This window comes from Spinacia oleracea, chromosome 1 (assembly GCF_020520425.1).
Source record: "Spinacia oleracea cultivar Varoflay chromosome 1, BTI_SOV_V1, whole genome shotgun sequence".
Classification (NCBI taxonomy): Eukaryota; Viridiplantae; Streptophyta; class Magnoliopsida; order Caryophyllales; family Amaranthaceae; genus Spinacia; species Spinacia oleracea.
Window position 1 is genome coordinate 104,741,915 of NC_079487.1, and position 9,579 is coordinate 104,751,493.

The 9,579-nt window shown below is 34.5% G+C and overlaps 1 long non-coding RNA gene across 1 annotated transcript; it reads left to right on the plus strand.

Moving 5' to 3' along the window:
• The first annotated feature begins 6,625 nt into the window (after window positions 1–6,625).
• On the plus strand, window positions 6,626–8,261 carry LOC130466089 (uncharacterized). The gene is made up of 3 exons (XR_008926112.1): window positions 6,626–6,917; window positions 7,232–7,293; window positions 7,928–8,261. It is a non-coding gene; the product is annotated as an uncharacterized lncRNA (long non-coding RNA).
• The last annotated feature ends 1,318 nt before the right edge of the window (window positions 8,262–9,579 follow it).

Here is a 9,579-nt window from a genome sequence, read left to right on the forward strand (position 1 = left end):
TTCGTCTCAATGTGTATTTTTAGACGATCAACTTTTTATAATTTTTGTTTCAAAGGAATTATAGATATTAATTACCAAAGTTGTGCATTTGCATGCGTGAAAGTGACCAATGTTGCGAATAAAAACAAATGGAGGAAGTATTATTTATAAAACAACATGAGCAAATTTCAAATATCAATAATTTTTCAGTATATATTGCTAAGAATACGCTCCCTTTTTATTGTTTAAACCCATACTTCAAAAAACCATCAACAGGGGCTTAAACACCCACAAAACTCAACATGAGCAAATCAAAATTTATGCAATTTTCATTCAAAATTTACGCAACTTTCATTTTAAATTAATAATCAATTCAATTACACTATCAATTTGTATTTGTTTCATTAATTTCAATATTATCGCACAACAACAGGGGCTTAAACCCGGCCCCCACAAAATTCCACACGAGCAACCAAATGCACAATCAATTTTTTTTGCAATTTTCATTCAAAATTTACGCAATTTTTATTCAAAAATATCAATCAATTCAATTTCACTACCAATTTGTAATTGGTTCAATAATTTCGAAAGCCTAATTTGAAAATTAAAGGTAATTGATTTCAACAAAAAGAATTAAATACCTTCCGACATTGAGGAATAGCTTATGAGTACTTTAGCGAGAACCAGTATCAAAATAGCTTAGGAAGAAGGAACAGAAAATGTTGTTACCTGGTTTCTGTCATGGAAGAACTCTTAGAAAGAAAGAAGAGAGTGTAGGGGTTTTGGTGGGATTATTGTCGCGTCTGTTTTACTTGATTTTGGTCATCCATCATTTTTTGCACGCGCGGATCGTAGCCTTCAGATTTTGTTCGATTGAACGGCTAGGATGATTCATGTTTATAAACTTCTCATTGAAAGGGGACCTATATATATATATTAGATTATTAAACAAAAAATATTTCATGTTTATAAACTATTGTTTACGAGTAATCAATAATACTCCGTAAACAAATTTAATAACATGCGTACGTTGCTCGGGTTATATATATAGCACTAACTATTAGAACCTAACCAACGCACGAATGTTATTAAATTTGTTTGTGGAGTATTATTTTCTCGTAAACAATAATTTATAAATATGAAATATTTTTTATGTAATAAATTTATTTGTATTTTTATGTGCGATTGTGAAAACATGAGATACAAATTAAAAATAACAAAGTACTAAAACTTTGAATTTGTGTAAAACATCACTAGTCGATATTAGTCAATTAAGAATGGTGTTACACTACTTACGTATAGTACAAATTTAGATTTTGTCATTCTCATATTATTTTCATTTTTTTCGGAAAAAATTGAAAAGAACTTATATTTAAGAAAATAAAGTAAGTGAAGAAACACAAGATTCGTGTTGTATGTTAAAGTTTATATAATTTTATCATTGTTATATTTACCATATGTTTTTTATTCTCTGTGATATACCATATAAAATATGTGTAGATGATACGTAGTATGATCTAAATTACCGCAAGATATAAAATTTGTTGTTCTTAGTTATAAGTATCATGTGTCTATCCTAATAATCGGGTGATGCTAAATGCAGAAATTAATTGCTTAACACAAAACGGAATTGACCAAAATACCCAAAAAGTTTTTTTTTTTTTTAAAAAAAAAAAAACTATCAAGCAACGGAGCTACTGCAAAACCAGAACGTCATCTTTAACAAGAAATATAAGGATATTCATTGGCATGTTCTGTGCTTAGCTTAAGAGAGCTAAGAATTAAAAAAATTAGGCGATGTTGTTGAAAGTCAAAGGTCAAAGGCCAAAACATGATTTTGTTTCGGTTTCTAATGGCGCTTAGTTCATTAATTGGGTAACTAATATTCATAAAGTTTTAAATAACTTCAAATTATCGCTTCTTGATGATGATAACAGTTTAATATTTGTAGAAAAAATTATATTCCAATCTTAGGCCATTTAAATGTACACGAAGTTTGCAGGAAAATTTAAAAACTAAAATTTTGAATATGAAATTATTTTCTAAAGTACTAAAATATGACAAGGAGGTTGAAGGTTTGGCTGCCATGAAAATGGTTTGTTTCAAGTATTAGGGAAGTTAAATATGGTTGACTGTGGAAAGAATTAAGTATGGTGTTTTTTACTTTCAGCGTTTCCGGTAGAAAGAATTGATGAGTACTCCGTAATTATGGTTGACAATGAATTTGATGATGTATTTTTTTTCTTATTAACATAAAAGGGTAGTTATGACTTTTTAAATTTTGCACAAATAAATTAATTTCTGCATTTAGAAACTATGTAATTATTTTATCAGTTTTTCTAACGAGTGCCCATGGGCACACATTAAGAAAAAAATATTATATTTCCTCCGTTCCGGAAATATCGCACCATGGTTGACTTTTACTCTTTTAACCATTACTTTGACTTTTAATATCTCATATTGTGTGCAAGTAAAAATTATAAAAAATTAATATTTAGAAAATATATATCAATACGAATCTAACATGACTTCACATGACTAAAATTTCATTATGTACGAATAACAAAAAATGGCCAAAGTCATAGTGTGAATAGTGTAAAAAAATAAATTGTGCGATATTTCCGGAACGGAGGAAGTATACTAAATATTTTATTTTGTGGAAATTTATCTCTTAATTAGGTAGGTGATAAATAGGGAGGTAGAACATATATTCCCTTATATTTCTCCCATAATCTATTTTCTTACTCCTTTTTTCTTTATTGCCAACAATATTTTAGACTCGCCCCAAATCCGAATTAGCATTAAGGGTGAACCAGGTCAGGGGCGAACTTATGATGACCTCATAGGGTCCATAGGGACCCCCATTATTTTTAGGAAAAAAGTAGATGTTTATTTAATTTAAATTTTTTAAAATCATATTTATGGTCCCTCTATTAAAAGCAATAAAGAATATGACAAAGAGACTCATAAAGTAGATTGTTGGAAAGTGGAAGAGTGGAAATCAATCCCACTTTTCAAAAGCCACGTGAAGTTTCAATTCCCAACAAGGTAATTAATTTTATTGAATAAAAATTAAAACAGAAAAATATAATTATCAAAACCTCAAATTTATCTCTCCAATTTTACAAAGCCAACGACTTTTCACCTCACCTCTCATAAATCTCAATCTCCTCCTGCTATACAATAGCATGCTTCCTGATTGTCACGCGCATGCAGGTGTCGCTGGTCCAGCTCTCCACCTCGCCGGCCTCCGTCGTCATTCCCGGAGCTTTGTGTTCATTTTATATTCTCAATTTTTCATGGTATTGTCCTATTAAATCTTATTTTTAATTTTTTCAATTAATAAATGGCTCAATCTTAATTAGCTTTTGTGTTTCTTGTAAATTAAACTTTAGGCGATTAATCATAAAATTGATTAAATATTTATTGTGTCATTTATCTTGTTTGGTTGATTCGTGTTTTGATTGAGTATTTGATTAGTCGATAAAAATCTAGAATTTAATTTAATAGTTGATTCTTGTTTGACTATTTGTGTTATTGAGTATTTGATAAGTGTTTGGATTGTCTCGATTATCTTGATTAGGTTATAGAAATTTGGAATTTAATTTAATTTAGTGTAAGGGTTATTGAGTACTTGAGTGGTTGTATCTTGTAATTTGTGTACGGAGTACTTGATTTTTTAGTAATTTGTTTATGTGTAAGATTCCTAGTTTATGGCTATTTTCCCCTTTGTGGTAATTTTATGGGTAAGATGTTTGTATTAATCTTATTTGCTAGAGTACTCAACTTTATAGAGCGCGACATATTTATCCAACTTTTTTTTTTGATAAGTTGCTGCATGTATTTTATTATGAGGTGGAAGAATACATGCCAAAATTATGGCTTACATCCTGACAGGCTAAATCGTACTCCTATCAAAGATAAACCTAATGTTCACCAACTAAAAATATAGCAAGGGAAGCAGGGATCGTATCCACAGGGAAACAGGTTCTACTATTAAATTATTAATCTAGACTACTGGTAACAAGAGTTTGGATTGGGTTGTGTATTAAACTAAATCGAATAATCAAATCGGAAAATAACAATATTAAAGGAATCTAGGGCAGCAGTTCACCATAAATGCAGACCGGGATTGGACAACGAACAATGACAATCAATTAACAATCATAACTAGGAAAACATGCATCTCTTGAATCTTATGAATTCCTTAGGATAGAACAACTAGCGGGCTCTCGCTACGTACTAGAAATAATTCCTATCTAATAGCCACAGACCAAAAACATCAGATTTATACCTCTCGGCGCATAATCCAAGGTTAATCAAACTCAAATCAAAATAGTCCGGCCGAACAGAATTGACGGCAATAATAATAAGCTATATAAATTATAATCAATCAATCAATAATCAAGCCCACATATAATCCCAATCATTCATTCATGGATCCCCTAAACCCTAGAAATTAAACTACTCACTCATGATAATAAATAACAAAGCAATTAGCATAATGGAAAACATGATTAAAGCAACAAAATAAATTAAGGTAGGAAATAATACCGAATTGAAGAACAAATAAAATAATAAAGTTTGGATCTTTACTTGAAATTAAAAACTAAGTATTTGAATAATTGGAGAGAAAACTAGAAATAAACTAAGTATTGAAAACTAGAATAAAAGATGTCACTAAAAATATAAGGGGCTAGTATTTATAGTTTTCCCAAAATAGAGCCCAAAATCGGAAATAAAATCTCGCGAAATACGCTGGAGGTTAGCGTGGCCCGATCGGGCGACGCTTCGCCCGATCGGGCTATGTGCTCGATAGTCGGCCCGATCGGGCGAAATTCCGCCCGATCGGGCGGTTGCAAAATGCCCAGAACAGCGCCCAGAATGACCGCCCGATCGGGCGCGTGTTGAAACTGCACGATCCTCTATCTTCAAAACGTCATATCTCCTTCGTTATTCGTCGGAATTAGGCGAGTGGCCACTTGTTGGAAAGATATTGAAGTCTATAATCCAACCCAATTGGAATTACATCATTTGGAGTTGTAGAACTTGAGTTATGCTTAAAATAGTGGACTATAGTCATTTTTGTACTTCCTTCGTTATTCGCTTTGTTTCAAAACTTTTCAAACTTAATGTTTGTGCTCTCGAAAGTACATATTCTCTTTTATTGATTCAAATGAGTAGGAAATTCACAAAAATATACTAATTCCTACAATGATGAACCTGAAACTACAAACACACTACAAGGAGCACATTAGTACTAAAAATCGCTCCGAAGAGCTCATTTGAGATCAAAAAGTACTAAGGGACGGGGGTAAAAACTCTACATAAAACACACATATCAAACTCCCCCAAGCTAGGTCCTTGCTTGTCCCTAAGCAAGAAAATCATCGATGAATACAAGACCAACTTCACCCCCACCATATTTCAAAATGAAAAACATAATTCAAGCAAAATCTAACGAGCATGCATCAATGTCAACCAATCAAATCCACCCAACCACAAATCCTCCCTAACAATCGTCACGCAAAGCGAACCACAAGTGCACAATGGAATTCAAGACTAGTGCTCACACACTCATCACTCATTTATGTGGCGGGTAAAAGATGTACCCGTTCGCTCTCCTCCCAACATATAAGTGAACAATGCCCTCCCAAACTCACAACACTCGTGTGTCTAGAAAAACATACACTCAACCTAGTAGTCGACTTGAAATGTGTCATGTCATAACTTGCATTGATAAACAACTATTTTCACATAAGTACGACTCTATGCACAAAGGTCGGAAGGTCTTCAAAGCTTGTAATGTTAGGCTTAGGTAAGTGTAATACCCCGAAACTTTTAAACTCGTTTATTAAAAATTAATAATATTTTATTAACGTAATTTCGTTTCAATTATTAGAAATAATTTAAAAATTTCGTTATTTTAAACGTTTTTACGGTTTATTTTAAATGATAAATTTATAAACGAAAATTTATTTATTTTTCGTTAACGATATATTTTACGAGACTTTGTTTTAATTAAACATTTATATATTTAGTAATTTCCTAAAATAGCAATTAAAATTCAGAAATTTGCCTAATTTTGTGAAATGACCGAAATACCCCTAAGAAACACAATTTCCACTTCTCTTCTCTTCCTTCTCTTCACGTGCAAGAATGAAGAAATTTCTTCATTCCTCTCTTCCCTCATTCCAGTCCTTGTTCATGCCTTGCTCCCCAAGCACTCCAGCTTCTCTTTCACTCTACTTAAAACTATAAATTAAAGCAACAATCTGCCCCAATTCTTCATACAATCAACTCCAATTTCAATAACCAAACCAATTTCAAATTCAATTCAGTTGAAACCACCACCACCATCATCGGTGGCTGCCGCCACCAAAACCCCTGTCAATCACCACTATCACGGCTGCCTAGCATCACCTCGAGCATCCACCACCACTGAAGCCACCCCTTATTGCCCTCCTCTCCTCGCAGCCCCGCAACTCCCCTCCCCTGCCTTGCTCCTTCGCATCTACCGCACCACCCACGCCACACAACGACCACACTCCGGCCACCACATCACCTTCTAAACCTACCTCCACCTCACAATCCCCGGCGATAGGCTGCTGCGCCGCCCTGGGTTCGACCAGAAATACCCCTCCCCCTACTTTTTCCTCTGTTTCGTTCGACCACCCCCTTCCCTTTTTCCTTGCAGTTCCGCCACCGCAAAACCACATCACTGTCGCCTCCTCTCCGGCCTGGTTCCGTGCCTTTGCGCCGCCCATACCTCCGGTCACCACCTCCCTCTTTTCCTCCCTGCTCCTCCGCGTGCCCTCCTCCCCTGCTTCCCCTGTTCCTTCGTGTTCTGTTTCCCTCAAAGGAAACGAGTTCCAGTAATTGGAACTTTGTTTTGTTGCTCAAGTTAAGCCCACATTCCCTTGGCCCAAATTCCCAAAGTGAGTTTTGTTATTTTGCCCAATTATTTACCAATCTAATTATTTTGTAAAAATAAACGGTTACTTAAACATTTCAATTAAATAAATTCTTAATGATAATATTATAAATATATTTCGGCAGAGTTTTGGTTTAAATAATATTCGTATGAAATCGATTTATGAAATATGAATTTAGATTGAAATTTTGATTAATAATAACATTTTCGTTAAAACTATGAAATTATAATTCGTAAATTCAATTATTTATAAACTTATTATAAAGTATTAATTTTAAAATATTAATCGTTTAATTGAATGATTTAATATTGTGAAAGAAATCGAACTCGGAGCTCAGGAATAACGATCCATCGAACAGGAAGTATAAACTACGGTTGAGGTAACATCTATTGCTAACACCCACAATCCCCTTATGAAATGTGTTTTATGAGATTATGAAATATGTTTATAATGTTATGTTTTTATAGGATTGTGGGATATGAAATATGTTTATAAGTGTGTTTTATGAATGATGATATTTAAATGTGTTTGTGAATGATTTTATAAGAATGATGTTTATGAGTTACGAATAAGATACGAAACATGATAAATAAAAGTGTAACCGGTTCTGGCAGTTAGTGGGGTTACTATTTCTAGGTCGTGCACGTACCGCCGTACCGCGGGACACCCAACAAGGGAGAGTGCTCCTTGAGGGTTACCGCAAGCTAAAAGAGAAACTATTTAGGTACGGGCGTATGTCCAACAAGGGAGAGTGCTCCTTGAGGACTATCGCAAGGTGGGAGACGTCCCGCAAGGCTAACCTGTCAGTTACCAAGTAAAAAGAAGGTTTTAAGAAAGATAATGGGAACTATCAAGGTTTCAAGTTATAAATGATGTTTTATTGCATTTATGAAAATGTTTTACTATGTTCTATTCTCCCTGATTGCAAAGTAAATAAAATGAATTGAAATGAGTTTACGCTGTTAGGGTAGTATGTTACTGGGCCTCGGCTCACGATGTTGCTTTTGTTTTAGGTACGAAGAAGATCATGGGATGCCTTAGAGTGAGGATGCAACCATCAAATTCACGATCGATGTTTAGTAGAGACAATTATGTCATTAGTAATAAAGGGATGTATTAATTAAACTCTAAGTTTGATCTCATGATTTGAGTTAGATTTTAATACTAATATTAACCAAATGCTAAAAGTATTTATTATTAAAGTTTATTTAGTAATTGAAAAAGGTTATGTCGCCTTGTATTTTCCACGAGGGAAATACGGCAAGTGACGCTCCGACTAAATTAGGGTTTCCGCTGCAAATTAAAGATAATTAACCTAATTAATGGTGTTTAGAAGTCGGGGCGTTACAGTTTGGTATTCAGAGCCAAGGTTCTGCGACCATAAGTGCTAAACCTTACGGGGTTTGCACGAAATAGAATTCATTAGGCTTTAAACAAGAATTTTAAGGAATAAGTAAAAAGAATAAGTTAAAATCATGCTAAGTTAAAATGAAATGAGTGTGAGTGATAGGACGGGGAACGCAACGGGAATGTTTTCTTTATTATGATTTGCAGAATTTCTTAGTCTAATTTCAAGAAGAAAAGATTATCTGAAGTGTTGTATCCTTGCGATCAGATCGGCGATGACTTCAAGCGGAAATATTCCTATTGACGGCACTAGAAACGATAACGATGTTAACGATGGCAATGGTAATCACAAATCTGTATTAGCGCTGGGAGGAATGCAAGAAAGAATTGAAGAATTGCGCAAGGATCCCATTTTCGGGGACACTCCAGGAGAAACAAGCGATAATCGAATGGATTTAATGAGATTGATAATGTCGGAACTTCTGCAAGGAAATCGTCAAAAGCCAAGGTCAGAGCAAGAAGAATGCTCCAACATGTTCAAGAAGTTCGCTTCTCATAAACCCCCTACCTATGATGGCAAGCCAGACCCTACTGAATTTGAGGAATGGATTAGCGATATGGAGAAGTTATTTGATGCAACTCAATGCCCCGAGAAATGGAAGGTCAACTATGCTGTCTTTTACTTGAAAGGACAAGCCAACCTGTGGTGGAAAAGTGTTAAAGGAATCCAAAATGAGCCTGGTTTTGGTTGGGAAAAACTGACGGAAGCTATGCGGGAACAATTTTATCCCTATTCTCTGCAACTGCAAATGGAATCGGAATTTATCAAATTGAGTCAAGGAAAGAAGAATGTTCTGGAATATGCAATGAAATTCAATGAGCTTGCTCGATTTGCCCCTGACCTGGTGACTACTGATAGGCAAAGGATGAATCGATTTGAAGGAGGATTAAGCATTGAGATCCGTGACCGTCTTTCGAGTTCTAGAATTTCCACTTTCCAAGAGTTGTACGATCGAGCAATTAACGTCGAAAGAATTATCAAGCTTCGAGAAGAAACATATGGAAAACGAAAAGGGAGCTTCGAAGAAAATCAACCGAACAATAAGAAACAAAACGTCAATGTCAGCTATCAAGGAGGGAATAACGGAAACCAAAGCTTCAAGAATCGTGGATGCGCCAAGTGTGGAAGATGGAACCATACTGAGAAAGAATGTCGACTTGGTACGCGAGATTGCTTCAAATGTGGTAGCAAAGATCACAAAATCAGAGATTGTCCTCAAATACATCGAGAGCAAGGTGATAGGAGAAACGATGAAAA